The sequence below is a fragment of the Choristoneura fumiferana genome, chromosome 2, assembly GCF_025370935.1.
Source record: "Choristoneura fumiferana chromosome 2, NRCan_CFum_1, whole genome shotgun sequence".
Taxonomy (NCBI): domain Eukaryota; kingdom Metazoa; phylum Arthropoda; class Insecta; order Lepidoptera; family Tortricidae; genus Choristoneura; species Choristoneura fumiferana.
The window spans coordinates 17279114-17299392 of NC_133473.1; the positions used below are offsets into that span (position 1 = coordinate 17279114).

General features: G+C 37.2%; 1 protein-coding gene across 2 annotated transcripts in view; it reads left to right on the forward strand.

The window, feature by feature from the left end:
• LOC141445272 (CD151 antigen-like) overlaps positions 1-20279 on the forward strand; it is a 244735-nt gene that overhangs the window by 166180 nt on the left and 58276 nt on the right. The gene's annotated exons all lie outside the window — the stretch shown is intronic.

Consider the following 20279-nt stretch of genomic DNA (forward strand, 5'->3'; position numbering starts at 1 on the left):
ATACCTACCAACGTAGCACAGCTATTTGCGGTTTTGACGCTTTGGACCAGATTCGAAAAACGCCAGATTCGCGGAACGCCAGATTCGCATAATGCCAGATTTTCACATTCGCAGAATGCCATTTTCGCATAGTACCAGATTCGCAGAACGCCAGATTCGCAGAATGCCAGATTCGCATAAACATCAACCCGGCCTATAAACGTCCCACCGTTGGGCACAGGAACTTCACACACACCATTGAATTGCTTCGCAGGTTTGTGCAGGTTTCCTTCCGGTGTTTTAAGAAGAAATTTTGAAACCAAGAAGTTTTGAGATCTGGGAATATTGATAAAGAGGTAATTTAGTAGTTATAAGCCCAAAACCAGGAAAGAGCCATCATAGGAAACAAAATAGCAGACATTTTAGGAAGGAGACCTTTGATGGAAGAAGGCCATTTTGAGAAGCAGACATTATAGACAGTACGAGCCTGAGCCGAAAATGGTATATAATACTGACAAGAAACGAATCTGGCATTTTGCGAATCTGGCATTCTGCGAATCTGGCGTTCCGCGAATCTGGCGTTTTTCGAATCTGGTACAAAGCGTCAAAACCAAGAAGAAGTTAAAGCATAGCATTACCGCAAAAATCACCTAACGTGTCCGTTCACTCCAACGATTGGTCACTTCTAGCTTGAAACAAGTTTTAGACTCCATGAAACAATTAACATTTACAAAAGATACCTTTTCAGAAAGTAAAAAATAATATCAACAGGGAACTGTGGCTGTATTGTCTAAAGCCGAGTTTAGACTTGCAAGAAAAATCATGCAAGTTGCATTACATTGCGAGACCGTAAAGCCAAGGAGTTTGTAGTGGTCAATCGAGCACCGCAATGTAATGCAACTTGCACGATTTTTCTTGCAAGTCTACTCTCGGCTTCACGCTCTGACGTTCGCAATCACATTCACCCTCCATTCTACACAATGCAATATAAGATGATGCATAATTAGAAGATCATGTGCCCAAATGGTTGTCTGGAAGAGATCGCTTTTAAGCAATAAGACCGCCTATTGTCTACCCTAAATTTCTGTCTATGAAAAAAAATATTACTGATTTGGGGAGTGCAATAAAGAATATTTATATTGTGTTGTATTGTATTGTATTGTATTGTATTGTATTGTATTGTATTGTATTGTATTGTAATGCACACACCGTGTGACAGAAAGAAGCGGTGAAGACAATTGTAATTCCAAGTGTGTTAGACAATAGAGCCTAGATACTACGGAGTGCAAAATTCGAACTTCGTATCTTGCCATCCCGCTTATGCTCATACGAGAGTGAGAGGGACGATACGACACGAACTTCGATTTTCGAATTTCGTAGTAGCCCCTCTGATCAAAGCGACATCTCAGCTAACCCATGTCCTGGGCGTTGGCATATAAATTAGGCTTTAGCCCAACAAACCGATGTTATTAATTACAACCCACCTTAGCTACACTCCCTGCGACTCTAATAACAATAAATTGTGACTCAATTACCATAAGATCGCAACTTGGTCACCGGTTTTCAGTGGAAAGTTATGTTATGACCAGAATTTTTCCCGTAATGGATGAACTAGAGCTATTAATGCAGTTTTAGTAACGACCGGCGATGCCACTTTGTGTTTGTTCCACTGAGTTGGCGAATGGTTTTGGCTAGCGCTGACGCTGGGTAACTTAAAGATCATCTAAATCATAATCATCATATCAGCCATAGGACGTCCACTGTTATGGACATAGGCCTCCCCCATAGACCTCCAGTTGCCTCGGTTGGAAGCGGCCTGCATCCACCGCAAACTTGCGACTTAAACCAGGTCATCCGTCCAACTCGTTGGTAGACGTCCTACGCTACGCTTGCCAATTCGCGGTCTCCACTCGAGAACCTTTAAGATCATTCCAGTTGAAATATACAAGGTGTTTATTATTTACACAACTCAAAACCTCAGACAACCCAAAAATATTTTTTATTTTATTTTAGTTTAATGCAATCCCTCCAAAAATCTTAATTATTTCAAATAATATTCGTACGTTTTTCTAAGTTAGTAAATTCTATTTGATTTACCGGGTGTGGCCTGTAATACGAGCAAAAAATTAAAACATAGATCGTCCTCGTCAAACTCAATAACATTAGTTCAGCGACTTTTTAAAATAATGGAGTCTTTGAATTTTCCCATTTTCATACAAATTAAATACTGCTATCAATGTACGCCATCCTAGAACACAACTGACGTCGCCTGTCACGCTACAAACACCAAGCATTTCTCTTTACATTGCTAAATTTAACTTAAAAGTAAACTTAAAACTATAATAACATTTTAAAAACTAATTATTTTTAAAAGTTGCTGAACTAATCTTGTTCAGTTTGAGGAGTATGATCTATGTTTTAATTAGTTGCTCATATTACAGGCCACACCCGGTATATTTCTTAGCTCATAATTTTTACTTGTCAGCTGTGCTTTGACGTTATTTTAAGAAAAAAACTTACAGAAAAACGGCCTGTATTAAATTGGCCCACCTTCATACAAAATTACCTATTACTGCATACATTTTGAGGGCCAGATTTTTTGCCGCTAAGTATACCTAATAGAGGTATGCTACCTCGTTAAGACATTTCAATTGGCATGTTGCATTTGTAAACTTTTAGACGACACAGTAAAAGAGGGACAGAAAACGAAATAAGATTTATAGTATAGTGTAATTAATCCTCCTCTCGATTCTGAACCTTGTATAGAGATTAAAACTATTAATCGAATTACCATTCCTTCAAATACCTAATTATCCAAAATTAACTTGTTGAATAGATTTTTACCGCATAAAATAAGTGATGGGGGAGGCGTATGTCCAACAGTGGACGTCCTACGGCTAATATGATGATGATGACGATGCAATAAGTGATCTAAGAGTCACTTATATCTAAGTCTACCGCCGACCAAACTCGTGTTACACATGATCAAGTTAGGTTACTATGCAAATACCAATTAGAAGTATCTCAAACTAAACCTACGGATTTGAATGTTAATGATCCAATGCACAGTCAATTCCTTCGCTTCTGAAGGTATTCGATTCAAGACATCGGCAATCTGCAAGCACCCGAGATAGTTCGACTTCAACTATCCTTCCGACATCACCTTGTCGGTACCCTTCATATTGAATTACTGTAAGTTTATGCAAATATACAACTCTATCTGCGCCAGCAAGATTGACAGAATTCAGGGCTGTGTCGTCAAATTTGATGCCGGAATATATCTCCTTAACAAATTTAATTTTAATGAATTTTGCCAGGAATTGAATTGCATTTCATTAATTTTGATTTCCAGTGAAGATTATATTCGACGTTTTCAGGGTGCGTATTAATTTATTCAATTTTTCGTCCGGCGTTAAATATTGATGAGTTTAGGCTCAAGATTTGGAAGTTACAATTATTTTTTAGGGACGTGAAACGAATAGATCATAATGACCGATCGATTATCGATGTGCTAATGTAGTCTTATCTTTGTATGGTGTGTGTTATGTTCAAAGTTTATTTTTGGACCAGCTTCTGACTCTTTTTTAAAACTTTTTGTTTAGAACTTTGTTTTATTACTTACAATTAGGACTAAAAGCATGAAATAATTAAAACAAATTAAGAAATCGCGAACGCCTTGCTCGTACAAATTGCAGCTGAACACCAATTGACGAGTGAATCACGTTTTTTCCTTTTAGGTGACGCTAGGGCAGCTAACGAAGCATCTTGGCAAGATGCTGTAGTTAGGTACAACATAATTGTAAGAGTATATAGATAAGATTGACAGTATTTTATAACCATTTTTCCAATTAATACTCGCCGCTAAAAATACTTATCGCAAATATTGACAGGTGTTGCAAATTTTATTCGAAATCTAGACTTATATTATTAGGTACTATCATTTATAACTTAGTTTTATGTTTCCTAAAGCGTTTGTTGTTGTTTGTAAATAATAAAGTCTTCAATAGCAAATGCAAAACCAATAGCAAATGTACTTACGAGTACATCTGCTTTACCATAGCGACAATCGTGACACTAAGTTCCCTAATATTTCGGTGACCTTTTATTCATAGTGGGCCAGCCATTTTATATCATTAAATGGCTGTAATGGCGGTAATAAGTCGACAAGGGCGCATAAACGCACGTCAGCGTTGCTTGCGCGGGAGATTGCTCTCGATCCGTCGTTATCACCCACGACATAGTACGTCTAGACACAGCAACACTTATTTATTACGAATTAACGACTCAATACGGTATTTGACAACGCCAGTATTTGCCAATTATTAAGAAATATATAATGTAGATATGCATGCAGCCAATGTTTAGCGAAGGAAAAAAATAATTCATGCAGATGAAAATTTAATTATAAGAACCATCTTGCTCGCTAATCCTGCCGTGAAGCAACAGTGCTTGCACTGTTGTGTTTCGGCGTGGAGAGTAAGACAGCCGGTGAAATTAGTGGCACGTGAGGTATCCCATCTTAGGCCTCTAGGTTGGCAACGCGTCTGCAATACCCCTGGTGTTGCAGATGTTTATGGGCGGTGGTGATCTCTTACCATCAGGAGACCCACTTGCTCGTATGCCATACAGTCGAATAAAAAAAATTTTTTTCACCCATCACCACTTAAAGCTACACTACTAGATAATTTACAACGATTCGTTTTCCGTGTAACTGTTTTTTTTTTTATTTATTTATTTATATACAGTTTTACATAATAGGTTTTACAAAGTTGGCCACTATTGGAAACCTCTAGGGTTTTAGTAATAGTTGGCGAGATCACGCAGATCAATGCTTTTTACTTTTATTAATTATTAAACATAATATATGTAGCAATATATAATGTAGTAATATATGTAGTATATATATATATATATATATATATATGTAACAGTCCAATCTATACATTTTATAATACAACCTCTGGTCTCATGGTTCACAAGCCATGTAGTGTTTCTTCAACAGCGACTTAAATTTATTGGGGTTATTAATAATGTTCAAGATTTCACTCAACAATTCCTTAGGTAGGTAGTTAAGAATGAGTGGTAGCAAATACTTGTTGGTTCTTCTACCGTAAGTGTTTAACCGGATTATAAAAGAAATTAAGATGCAACGCAAAAAGGTTAAACAAAACGCTAAAGGTGTCTCGTTGAGTGCCTACTTTACTTAAGAAAATCCTCTTATTACTTATTACGCGTCACCGAGGCTCTTCGTGAGCTATATTTTTTTGAAAGAAAAGAAAGAAAGAAAGAAAATACATTTATTTAACGCCATAAAAACAAACATAGAACAAATACAAGACACACATGACGCTAAATAGGTCCCCACTCAGCATAATTAAATTCTTATTTGAATTCCCTTTGCTTCATTTTTCCACGGTTAAATAAGTAAATAATTGAAGTGAAGCCTGTCTTTAATAATGTTTAAGTAACTGTGAGTGTTTCAGACTTATACAACGTCCAATTCGTCGGTTTTTGTTTATTTTCTGTTTCATATCCTAAACTCGAGCTCATTTAAGCTTTAGTTTTGTAAGAAACACAAGGATTTTGACCACTTCCAAATGGCACTTTCTATACTTATGTGATTTCAAATTTGGGCCACACTGAAGCGCTCAGAGCGCCTCTTGTCCACAATTACTAATATGTAGCTAGCTAGTCTTGTCTAGCGACACTGCGGCACTGAGCGTACTGTATCTGTGTCAGCTGTACTAGTGCGCTATCACCACTCGGATTTATCTCCCTGGGAGTTCCTTTAGCTTCCAAATGACTCGCATTACAGCAAAATGGCTTCATTAACTCCGTATATCGACGACTCACGTGCATGCGCGACGCGTCTCCGTTAAGTAATTATCGGGCGCTCAAGTTATATCCAAATACTAGCTTTTGCCCGCGGCTTCGCTCGCGTTAAATTTAGGGTAACATACATTTACTTTCTGCGATCCTTTATTCGTGTTTTGATTGATTTTTCGGAGGATTACATGGAAATACAAATACAAACAGACGTTGTTTTAGACTGATGGTGCAAATTTTGTAGTTCAAAAATCAAGCTTACATCCATCCCAGCCTATATACGTCCCACTGCTGGGCACAGGCCTCCTCTCAGAACAAGAGGGCAGAGAAGAGGCAAGCTTACATACGTAATCAAAATTCTTACCAACTTTGAAACCCTGTTTCGCTGATTCAGAGGTATAATTTTAGAAAACGTTAAAGTACTACGCATTTCTTTTGCCGCGACTTCATGCACGATAGGATTATATCCCGAGAAGTTGTAAAGTTCCCGCGGGACATGAATTACTGTTATGATCTATTTTAATGCTCTTAATTATCGATGAGAGACAAATTGTAGCTTTCAACTATTGAAAGAATTTTGAAAATCTGGCCCGAAATTGAATTCACTTATTTTTATTCTGCGGAAAGTTCGCATTTTTTTTTTAAAAGTACTTAGACTATGTCAATCAGGGATAGTGTAGCTTTCTATTGATTAAAGAATTATTTAAATCAGCTCAGTAGTTTCAGAGATTACCCCACAAATAAAATTGAGTTATTTTCCTATTCAATGGGATTTTCTAAAAATCTAAAAATATTTCCCTAGTACACCTCTGTATTACTTTAGGTCCATCTATGGCAAATTTCACACTGTAGCATGCTGAACGGATGTGTTGCTCTGAAGATGAGCTCTGGTTGAATTCGAAACGCGTCAGTGTAATGTGGTGGTGGTCATGGATAGATTTGTGTGATTTGTGTGTGTTCTTACAGTGTGGAGGTGGAGGAACTGCATTAACACATATTTCATGCATAAAAGTAGCTATCATAAAGGTCGCGGGTGAGCAAAGTAAATGTGTCAGTTCGTTGAACGTACATTTAAAACTTCGTATCAGCCCTTAAGGAGTTCCGTCATCAGCAGACGACCCTGGCTGCATCATCGTGTATTGTATATCATATAAACGCATTGTCAATGAAATTTAACAATTATGTAAAGTTTTTTGTATGTGCCATCAAATTTTGAGGAGTTCCCTTCTACGGAGACGATCCTGGCCAGGATGTCACTGCTAAATTATTGTATTGTTATCAGATTTACATCAGTTTTCCAAATCTCCAGTCCCTAGTATTATTAGTTTAGCTTGTGCGTTTTCTGAATCAGTTGGTATATAAAATCGTCTTTATTCGTTTTATCCCGTGGGATTTTCAAGACTCTTTGAATCAGTTTTTACCTGTTAGTATTACCTACTTGTATGCCAAATTTGATATTTCTAATAATTATAGTTACGGAAATAGGGCCACTTTGAAGTGAAAATATAAATCCCATTTATTCCCTATCCCGTGGGAATTTCGAAAAATCCTTTCTTAGTGCGCGTCTACACCAAAAATTTCAAGTTTCTAGGCCCTGTGGTTTCGGCTGTGCGTTGATCTATAAGTCAGTCAGTCAGCCAGACAGTTTTTCCTTTTATATATATATAATATAATTAAAAACTTAAAAATTTTACTACTGGAAATAGTGCTTCCACGGTATAAAGTTCTATCATTTTACAAACTTTAATTTTATTTCCAGTGATTGTTTATTTGTTGTGTTGAGACGAAACCTTGCAAGTTAAATTTCACTCACTCTTTTGATTGGATGACTTGAAAAGTAAGGACTTAAACTTAGTTTCGATGACAAATCAAGTAGGATTAGCCACAATTGAAGCCTGGAAAAACAGTATTTATAAATGTTTTTATACAAACAGGTACCATCAGCCAAATAAGTGGTCTATAGATTTTTAAAAAAGTTCCTATCAAATGGATATGTCGCTAAAGTCGAACTTTCAAGTTGACAGACACGTCTATTGGCATTATTGTTTTATGACGTGCAAATGATTAGCAACTTTAGGGTGGTAGACCACATATTTGGCTAATGGTACCTTCTTATTGAAAACTAGCTGCTGCCCGCAAATTCATTCGCGTGCTCACGGAAACTGTACAATTTTCGGAAAAATTATCATAAATATAAAAATAAGAAAGTCTTTTTATTATGCAATAATGGCTGAATGAGCTAAGATGAAACTTGGTGTACAGATAAAAAAAACTGGATTGATACCTAGGAGGTCTTAATGTTCATATTCCCGCCGGATAATATTTTAACTTCAGGAATACAGGGTGCTGTCCAAGAACGATAAAGATGTTGAAGTAAATAACTTCGGCTTTCAAGATGATGTGTTAACTTTAAAAGTGTTTACGCACTAATTTATCAAAAAGTGACTTAAAACCACACAAACAACTGTCAAATCATTCAATTTCAGCGCTACAGTCTATTTATCGTTCCCTCTATTAAGGAAAACAAGCGCTGCCAATGTTATATGAATGATGACGCAAATTAGAGAGATACTTAAGTAACTCCAACAGTTAATTAATTCCTAATGAGCCACTTCCTCCTAATGGAATACAAGTAAAAGAAAAAGAATCTCAGCGGCGCTCAAGTTATTCACAAAATTAAAGAGCTCCAAACTTTTTTTACTGAAAAAACCTTAGCTTGTTCTTGCATAATAAATATTTAAAATTTAACATCTCGCTAACATAATCAGAGGAGTCATAATTACACGAGATTTCGCTCAAGTCGAGGATGTTAAAGTGAAATTGAAATTTTCTGTTATTATTCATAGACCGGAGAGGTTTAGGACGCTTTAAGAGCGGGCGAGCGCGCACATTCATAATTCAATAACGTGTGTCGGGCTGTCCGATGGCAGCTGCAGCCTGTGCCCAATCTAAATCTCGCATAGATAACGTACCCCGTCCAACTGCCGAGAAATTTCACTGTCACAGTACGAGTACAAATTCAATCCGAGAACAGTCTCCTCTTATTTACGTAGCATATCAGGATAATTTATTAAGAAAATGTCTTCAGGAACGTCCGAAGCCGGCAATAAGCCCACGTATCCTAAGGCTGTGAGTGTTTTAAATAATTTCCCTCGACATCAGTGGGGCAATTTGTCAACGTCGGAGGTGTACTCCATGTGATGCGAAGTGACTTTGCCCTTCTGCGCCTGCCCTATTACGAATCTCTGCGCCGACTGGCGATCGTCGACAAGGATTAGGAGGAAATCCCGCTAAAGGACTTTGTGTTGAAAAAGATAGCATTACATTGGAAATATAGGAAAGTCGTATAAAACGTTACTGAATCGGTACGCTGTCTAGAACAAAGACGATTCATTGATTAAATTTGTTTAGGTAGCTTTTCGTTTGTTTCGTTTTTTGGTAATACTTACAAATCTAAAACGGAATCAAAACCTTGAAAAATAAATTATCCACAAACTAAATAAAATTTGAACTGGGGTTTTTTGAGGTAATATTGGTCAATAAATTCAGACCGCGGCCGTCTCGTGTGTGAGGTATGTGTACTATAAACTAACATCGTTTAATCGGCTGAAACGGGTCCAGGTACTTAGTGAAATGAAGCAGCGGCCCGGGTTAACAGGGACGTTGTCGCTGAAAGCTTTAATTGAATGCAATTTGCCTTTGAAAGGTTCGCTGCGAAACTAAAATCAGTTTAAAATTTTATTATAAGGAACTTGATTCTTACGCTATGATTTCAAGAAGTGTTGGCTTTTGATTTAATCGTGTCAAGAGAAGTATATAAAGTGGAAGTAGGTTAGCGCTCGTTATTTTTTTTTCGTAAGTCACTTTTGATTTGTAGTTATTTGTATAGTATGCCACTACAATCGTCATAGGTGATCGTAACAGTGACTGGGGTCGCTTTAGTCGTTCATGGGGATATCGTATGATATTTGCCCCCAATCAAAATAAACAATAAAATGTATATCGCGAGATATTTATATAAAGACAACGTATTTATTTAGTAGTTTGGTGAATTTGAAACGCTACATACGGTTATTCTTACAGACACACAAATATAAATTACTTTCGTGATTTTCACTCATAGTCAAAATACCACAAACGGGACTTACTCGTATCACGCTAAAAGACACGAGTAATATGTACGAGTGTATGTATGTGTATGTATGCACTGTGATGTGATTGAAACGTCGAGGTAAATATTACTCGAGTGTTTTAGCGTGATGAGTCCCGATTGTGGTATTTTGACACACAAATAATTAAGCAGTCTAGGTATTATTCTTGTTCTTTTGTTTCAGTCACAGGGTGAATTATTCTATACTGCCATCAGCAGAAAACCTTATCAAAACAAAACAGATTAAACGAAGCCTGGACATGTTCTCAGACACGCACAAAAACATTTCAACTCAGACTTTTCCTTTCTTCATTGTTGTCAAATACCATTGATAGCCACATCAGCAATATTATATTCGAAAAAATGCCTCTGGTATGGAGGAAACAAAAGTAAAGTACCTACGCTACAAGTAAATTGGGGCCACCCAACAAAGGGGCCCCCCGGGGAGCAATCGGCCCTTTCTTTTCTTTGGTAAAAACCCTAACACATCGACTGAGACTCTTGACCGCCATACCGAGTGATTCATTAGAACGAAACTCCAAAACCCTGTACGAACCGATACGGCTACCGCCAGATACTGGGCGTAAAGCATCGTAGGACAGCTGCGAGACATACGAGTCTCTACCTAATGTAACTAGTAATGTAACTAGGCTGAGCCTGTATCTTGGGGTCCTAGAGTGCATTTCGAGATACAATCATATTCAAAGTGAATTTGCATTATTATCTAGGTAGGTACATTATATGATAAGAAAAGACAAATAGCACATGGAAAATTAGTATGTACCTATGTGTGCATGCGAGTCTGGGCGTGTGTGTGTGTGTGTGTGTGTGTGTGTGTGTGTGTGTGTGTGTGTGTGTGTGTGTTGTGTGACTGTTCATTTGCGTGCGAGTGTGTGTATGTGTGTTTGTGAGACTGTGTACAGATGGGAACAGGAATTAGCAGGAAAGAAGGGCCTCCGTTTCATTATATGATACGGGCACAAGCCACTTTCCCACCATTGACATAACCTTCGCCATTGTGCAATCCCGCATTGTGTTAAGCATCCTAAAACTAGGAAACCGTGTTTAAAGTATGTATTGAAATTCACGGTGAGATGTTGTTTCAAAAAACGCAAACAAATTAGGTGCTCTCACGCTTCTAACAGACGTATCGGTTGAAAAATGCTCTACTTCACACGTCTTTTGGGCGTGTATAAGTACTACATTATTTTACGGCATTGAGTTATTTATATTCTCGTCGTAATTATTTTCCACTTGTTCTGCGGAATGCGTAAAGCAAGCTCCCTCGCCAAATTTAAATTCAGCATGGTTTTGCGGAACGCACTTATTCGTGATTACTGAAAGATTTAACAGCAAAATAAATAACGTTTTATGTAGGCTGCCCATCTTTCTCAGTTACTACTAAGTCATTGTTTATACTAGGTATATCATGTCTTTTTATTTTCTTTTCTCAAAAGACCTTAAGAGCATAATAATCAAAGACTTCGAAACATCTTAGATATGATATCATACAGTTGTTTAAAATAGGTAATATTATTATAAATAGGGATAGTGGTTATAATATTATTGCATCTTTTATAACCCTACGTCGTATTTGTCAGAAGTATGGAGATTCGGAATTATCATGAATCTGCAATTTAAAATTTACAAAATATCAGCAATCACTGAAACAAACATTTGTATTTTCCAAATGGAAGAACTTCGTTAAGCCAAACAGAATTTTTAAAGTTCAAAATCAACTTCCGGAACGTTTTGCGAAAGTTGCGCCAAAATTTAGAAATTGTTTCCTTGCAGCATAAGTCTGTCGTGTGGGCAGGGATGTGAAGTATCTTGTAAATAATGCTGCTCTAGTGAAGGTAAGATTGTCCGGAAGAGTTCGGCTGCTGCTTCCGTTTTGAAATGCAAATATATTTCCCCTTCGTACTCTTATTCTACATCTTTCTTAGGGGTGGAATGTTGTAATAAATATAGCAACTGTCTTTTCTAACTTGTTTATTTAATGTCTCGGAAAATTCTTTTAAAAGAACTCTTAAAGACATCATTCGTCATCTTCTTCTTTAGCCATACGTCTTACTTCTGAGTACGGGTATCCACTCAGATTAAGAGGCTCATATAGAAGACATAATCAAAACTTTTTTTTATGTTCTTGTTTCAAGTATAAATTTAGCTATAAAGTATCATCGAATACCGAGGCCAATGGGGTCAATGCCTGAAAACTGCTGACGATAGATACCAGCCATGCCAATTAAATTTTATGTAAACAGAAAAATAAGACATTTATTTGTATCTAATTTTATTTTTACTTACCGAAATAACTTTCAGAGAGAATTCTTTTCTTCGAAAAACATCAATCGTGAAAAGCGAGATTTGATGTATGCCCGATGGCACACATTCTTTTGATGCAAAACCTAAATGCTTGAAAGACCTTACTTCTTGAATTAGAATAATTGGTAAAGGAGTAGCTGTGACGTAGCGTGAACATTTTCGGAGGCAACCTGGAGAGAGAGGAACGTGAGTGAAGTATGTCTTCGGATGCTATATCTCACAATTCGTTCCCAAAACTTTTGCCATACTCATCATCATCGATATTACGTAAACTATTTAGTCTACATGGTGGGAATCGAGTTGTTACGATGTCACGCCACTGAGCTATTGCAATATAGACTATAGACTTAGTCATTAAATCTGGTTAAATTTGACAATTATATTGTGTTTCGTTTCTTTTCTTTTGTACAATAAAGAGTACATACTGACTGTTTTGAAACTGCTATAGGTAGAGTCATTCACGATGACGCGTGGCGTGGTTCTTATTACAATGTCATTAATGTCTAATTTTGACAAAACAATGCGTCTTCGTGGATGACACTAGGTATAACTTAAAACTAATGGCCATTAGCCCTTTACTTGGAAAAAAGCAGAAAAGAATTTAGTATTTACGAAATTGAAGGAATAACCACATTAATAAAATTAATAAGATATGCGTGTTCATGCAGTTTCTCCAGGTGCAGGTGGAGGAACTGCATGAACACGCATATCTTGCATAATTGAGCTATCATAAGGTCGCGGGTGAGCAAAGTAATTGTTTTAGTTCAATGATATGGACCTTGGCAAAGTAACGCCTGATTCAGTAAATTAAAGTATTTGGCTTACCTACATGTACACATCGAACAGTTTGAAATTATAATTCTCAACAACTCGTGCCGATCTTGAACATACTAAAGCCGCAATGAAATTGATTGATCGAGCATCGGCATTAATGGAGCCCGTGTGAACGTAAATAAATAACGTATTTTCAGGATTTGCTCTACTTACTGTACACACGCTACGCTTCATCAAATAAGGTAGGTACCAGGCTGCCCATAAGAGTTACCTATTAAACTTTCAAACTATTTCAACTTACGTATTTAATTGAAAACCATTTGGTTGAACGATAAATCTTGCACATTCGTACTTTTTTTATCGAATATGTGAGTTGCCTTAGCCTTAGAGTTGTACAACAAACTAAACCAACATTAATCAAGATGAAATCCATATCTAAACACAGTTTTTTTAGTGAATGGCCATTATGTTATTGTCATATAAATACGTACCTAGTTGCTACAGCTATGCTTCTCGTATGAGCGTTACTCGACCCGACGCACATGCATCTGTTTAATTCTCCCTGCGTTGAATGAAGACGTTTATAGTTGCTTATACGCCTTTTACAGCAAATTAAAATGGAGTTTGCACAAAATCTGTTTCGATGCTGATCTGATCTGATGAATCTGTTTACGCTCTCGTAAACACGGAGGTTCATATGCTAAATCTATGAACATCGTCTCTTGCCACACAACTTACTTGTGAAACAGTTTCTAAAAGCATTTGCCGATCAATCTTTCCGCAGCTATTTCTTAAAGAACTTAAAACAAATATTTTCCGATACTTGTTGGTGGAAAATTTGCATCGAAAACAAGTTCTTGTTGTAAAAATAAACCAGTTTGTAGTATTGGCGATTGCTTGGCTCTGTCGTCTCTTTAATAGGATTTCACTCGACTTCAGCAGTTGAGTTCGACAAGTTGAAAATTTCATCAACAGCGCTTTTGATTGTTACGAAATTCTCTTGTTATTTGCCTCTCAATTGTCAACAACGGCAGTATTGATATTTTGCTTGTTGTAACAATATTTTAATGTAATTTCGATTATTGCACGCTTTTACTTTCGTAACTTTTAATATCCTGAGACAATTCAAGCCAAATTAGCAAAGCTGGTAGTGCCAGCACAGAATAAATAATAGTACTACGTAGTGCTAGACAGTGAGTAAATATACTTACAGATAGTTTTTATCCCAGAAAATGATATAATATGTAATAGGTACTTATATACTATTATTATTATATACTCGTATTATGTAGCGGTTTAGACTCTCGCTCTGGATAATTTCGGATGCAAAAATTGTTCATGGTTTTTCAATATGGGCAGTGTAATGAGTGCCATTGCGTCAGGAATGGTGTGGGGTGGGATATTTACATTATTAAGTGGTAGTATTATTACCTTAGTTTTCTTAATTGGGAGCGCCAAAGTTCTCATACTCTTCGCTAGTCATACCGTAATTATTGTCCGAATTATCGTTGTCATCATTTTTTTTCACTGAAACCATACAGATTTCTGAATTTTTTAAATGGTCACCACTTAGAAAACTATAGGTTAGGTTAGGTTTATTTCATAACAATTATGAACAATCATTGGATTCAGAGAAAAAAAAGTTATAACAAACAATCGTTCCGACAAACATTACATTCGGACTTCCAATAAATATATATAATATAGGCTATTTACTCGGTTGGTTTTATAATAAGCATTAAGTATAATCGGATTCAGATTCTTACATACATCGAAGAAATAGTGAATATTTTCGGATCATAAAATAAATTTCGGAAATAGTGAATACATTCGGATATTCGCTACAGCCCCACAAGTAGCGATAAGAATGACTGATGCCACCGATATCTATTAAGATTATACATAGCTGTCACGAGCCGGGCCAGTCGACCGGCAACTTGTTAAGTAACTTCCCATTGTTCGGTCATTTTTCTCCAATAACCCGGCTCTTGACAGCGAAAGCTAATTAAGGATCGTATTGCTACTTAAGTTCGCAGCTTAAACTTAGCTCGGCAGGGCAATAACGGGCATTGTTGGCAAAGATTTTGCTGTGCCTCTTGAATCTATAGCAGTATATTTTATCGATAACGGGCATTTCAGATTTACTCCTTCGTGCTATTACATATGTACTTATATTTTACCCCAGAAGAAATAAAATACTTTTTGGGAGGAAAAAATTACGAATGCAAAAAAACAACAAATGGACTCCTTTGGAACATCATGATGTGTTTCATAAAATATTTCCAGTGATCAAAAAAGTGAATACAAAGGCGTCAGAGCGGCGGCGTAGAGTCTGCTTGGTGGGTTTTCCTCCATTGTCTGTAAACAACGAAAACTGTTATGTCAACCAACAAAATGTCTCTGTTCCCTAAACTAAACGCTGTGTAGTCGCTTAGTGTACCGAGATAAAACGCCCCCGATGTTTGCAAGCGAAAATATTTTTTCCTTCAACATTTTATCGGTTGTTTGATCGATTATTCAGTGTTGTTTGCTCAGTTATAGTACGTGTTCATTTATTTGATTGAAAGGGGACAAAGATTGAAATAGTAGTTCGGTGGAACGTTCCTATTGTTGATATAATATTACTAAAGTAAACAAAAGTAAAAGTAGCCAGTACAGTAGTAGTTTTGTTTTCTATTGTTGGATTATTTTCATTCTAATTAACTGTTATACCTATACTACAGGATACTGTAGGAATCAGCATAGCAGTAAGCTTCATTCATTCATACATACAAATCTCATGCAAAAAGTGAGCATGCTGCATGCTATACCTAATGCACGCTATTTGTACGCAGCTAGGCAAAGCATAGTGAAACAAATTAATGTAAATCTAAAACCTGTATAAACCTATGTTTTGACAAATACAATTCTAAATTCTAATTCTCATTTAAAGTGAGACACACAATAGATAAAGTTTGGGCTTTGCAATATTTACCAGCATTTTGAATTCACGTAAAATAACCGTGGACTCATGTAGTACATATTCTGTGAAATACATAGCAGTAAAAACAATCATGCAATCATAATACTCATTTCAGTTGTTTGAAGGTAACAATGGCTAAAACAGAATTACTCTTCGCTTAAATGAATTTCAATGTCATTTCCAAAATACTAACAAAGACAAGGGTATATAATATTCTGCTAAATATTGTTCAAATAGGAGTCCTTTGAACTCTTTGCACGAAATTCTCGGTTTATGAGTAAAAGGGCCGTAGGGCAACGCCGGTGGCCATGTGGTTTGTATTTATAAACTCCATAGCTTGACTTATGGCCGCCGAGTTATTTAGAGTAGCGCGTTAAACTTTCGATAGGTCAGCCAGTACTTTAATTTTAAATAACTGTTAAACGATTCTGTACAGCGGTACAGTAGAATGCAGAAAGTTTTTTGCTACTTCAAATTGAACAAATACCCAGTGGGAAGGAAAGGCTCTGTCGACAAACGAAATCAAACCATATAACCATTAAACATTGTCAATGCTAAGCACAGCTAAGGTTTAATTGCTTTCATGTTTTTTTTCAAGTTAAATAAGTGTATCTATCACTTACTCATCTACATCGACATCTATGTACCTTACGGCACTAGACTGCCTGTTTAGAACAAAACGCACGGCGCATCAATTATCAATACAACCCGTCACGGACGTCAACAAACTATAGTGAACTGTTCACAAAACCGCGCTGTGAACTAATTTTGTGCGCTGTTATGATATAAGAAACATGCAGTCTACTACATGGATGTCAATGCTCATCTATGAAATACCTAGTAATTTGCGTGACTGACAAACCTACCCTACTGCCTACTGGAGCTAGGGACTTGAAATTTAGCACACTGAGAATCAGAGGCGCACTTAGGAAAGATTTTTCGGAACTGGCACGGAAAAGAAGACTATCCTTTTTTATTCTTTCACGAGACCAAGCCGCGAGATAAAAGTATATCCAGTACTTACATTGCAGCAAAAGGAAAACACCAAAGCACTTAAACACAGAATTGTTTCTGTTCATCCGTGTCCAATTTAACACTTAGGGACTTAGAAAACACTGACACAAATTCAATTTTCAATTGACAATTTGCTCTAACACCCCGCTAAACCAAAAACAAAGTTCTTGCATATCAAAACAAGCTCACAAAGAGCCCTGAATATGCCCAAAGCGCAAACTAACCGGCTCTAATGAAACAAACGCATCCAAATGGGGTTTAATTTAATCCGCGCTGAATACAGACAAACCGATTAGTTCCGTTTCACACTAACGCTTTAACGCTTACGTTCAGGAAACACGACGAGCCTAATTTGCGACAAAAACCACAATCTGTTCGATCCTCCACATGTGATGCTTTTATAATTTCACTGTCTGTTGTTCACGTTTCTGCAGGGCTACTACGAAACTCGAAACTCGAAGTTCGTGTCGTGCGATCCCTCACGCTCTCGTATTAAATAGTATAAGTGTCAGAGGGACCGCACGACACGAACTTCGAGTTTCGAGTTTCGTAGTAGCCCTGTAGTATACTAGACAAAAAGATTACCTACATCGTCATTAAATAATATGTTGTGTGCAATTTTTAAATTCATGATATATTTTGTCTTCTTGGAAATAATAATAATAAGCCTTTATTTCCTTAACTGTACACTGTAAAAGAAAAAAACCTATATTCTAAATTATATTAATCTAGCTTATGAGTCAAGGCCCCTTTCCGGGTATAGGCCTCCTCCAGTGTCTCTATGCTTTCCTGTCCTCTGCTTTCCTTGTCCAGTTTTTTCCAGCGACACTACGTATATCGTCCACCCACCTCTCTCAAGGGCGCCCTCTACTTCTGTGGCTGCTAGGCCCCGCCCATTGTGTGGCCCGTATTTCTTGGAAATAGGGCACTTCAAATTATAAGTTAAAACAAGAAGCGTCCGTGTGTAACCATCGAGTTCACTATTTCAAATCTATCATGCACATCGGAATATTGAGTGTAGGTATTTATCAGTGGAACTCGTGCGTCGGCAAGTCGGCAATCATGCAAGTATTCGGCGAATCGACGCAGGAATTTTTCGATTAAGCCCGTCTTTCCACTGCAAAGGCCAACGTCATTGTATTAGACATGACTCGACACCTACCGAACCCTCCGACGATTTCGACGCGCGTGGTTGAAATTAGAATGCAGGTTCGAATAATGAAGTCTGGAATTCCGGAGCCATTAGCGAAGGAGTTACTTATTTAATTTTTAAAGGATGTTTTAGTAATATAACTAGGTTTTAAGCAGCATTTCCACCATAGATGTGCAAGGAGGTGTTGCGAGGAATGTTTTTCATTAACCAATAGATACGCTTCATTTACCTTGCCTCGCTCCGCTCAGCTGTTTCCACCAGAGATGAGCTGTACGAGGATTATAAATGAAGCGTTTTTATTGGTTAACTAGCGACCCGCTCCGGCTTCGCACGGGAGAAATAAATAAAAAACGGCCAAGTGCGAGTCGGACTCCCGCACGAAGGGTTCCGTACCTATAGGTACAACATTAGACATTAGCAAAAAACACGTTTTCTATATGGGAGCCCCCCTTAAATATTTATTTTATTCTGTTTTTAATATTTGTTGTTAGAGCGGCAACGGAAAATACATCATCTGTGAAAATTTCAACTGTTTAGCTATCATGGTTCATGAGATACAGCCTAATGGCAGACAGACAAACGGACAGTGGAGTCTTCGTAATAGGGTCCCGTTTTTATTATTCTTTGGGCACAGAACTCTAAAAAGGTCTCTAATCAAGGGCACTTCACACACATTTTTCAGCTCTATTTCCCAAAAATCAGGATTCATCAGGATTAATACAAAGGTATGGATAACATGATCTGATTTTAGTCGGCATTTCTGTCAAGTTTTAAAATGTAAAAAAATAGTTATAGTGACATAACTGCAATAGTTGGACATATGGTATCGCAAAGTTTTTTGTACGTATTGATATATTCTTTAATATCGTAAAACATTTTTTTCTTTTATCATCAATAGTTTCCACAGCGCATGCGATGAAAGATGTGTTATGGCAACTTTTACATTATTGAAGTTTTAGTACGGAACCCTATTTTTTTCTGGTTGTAATAAATATAGCCTATGGTACTTTGGAATAATTAGCATTCTAATAGTGAAAGAATTTTTAAAATCGGTCCAGTAGTTTTTGAGTTAATTCGTAACAAACATCCAAAAATCCGTGGTGGCCTAGTGGTTTGACCTATCGCCTCTCAAACAGAGGGTCGTGGGTTCAAACCCCGGCTCGCACCTCTGAGTTTTTCCAAATTCATGTGCGGAATTACATTTGAAATTTACCACGAGCTTTGCGGTGAAGGAAAACATCGTAAGGAAACCTGCACAAACCTGCGAAGCAATTCAATGGTGCGTGTGAAGTTCCCAATCCGCACTGGGCCCGCGTGGGAACTATAGCCCACGCCCTCTTGTTCTGAGAGGAGGCCTGTGCCCAGCAGCGGGGCGTATATAGGCTGGGATAATGATCCAAAAATCCAAAGGTTTCCTCTTTATATATTTATACATAAGTAAATAAGTAAATAATAAGTAAGTAGGTATAGATGAAAAACACATTCCTCGCAACATATTCTAGCACATTATTGGTGGAAACGCTGCTTTAGAGTACTTTATAAAACAAAAAGAAGAAATGGAAATAAATGTTTAAATACGAAATTGGAGTGTGCTTATACTCGTATAATTATTTTAAATGAAATACCTCTTTGCTTCGCCACTAAAGTCAGAAATTGAGCATTTTATTTCCACAGCACAATCCAATGGGAATCGTCGCTAGACCCGTGCTCCGTGCCCCGTTGGACTCACGCCAAATGAGAATTCGCGGCTAAATTAAATACCCATATAAATCTATGCGGTCGGGTATTTCACGTAGCTATTAGAGAAACTTAACGAAAATTTAGTGCAAATAAGTATCAAAGTAAAATTTTAATTATTTATCGGCGAAACGTAATACCAAAGCACAAAGGGATACGTTGGTAGGTACGATACATCTAGAACTACGTATAAATAAAGCTAAGGCTATGTTGGAACAAAAGCTTTAGAAGGTTTCATCCGTTCCCTAGGGAATTTTACAAAGTAGGTAAGTTATAGTGCGGGTCTTTATCGCCTTGCAGCCTGATGCCTAGGACGGGCCCGGAGGTAGCGTGATCTATAGCTTACCGTGTATTGTCTA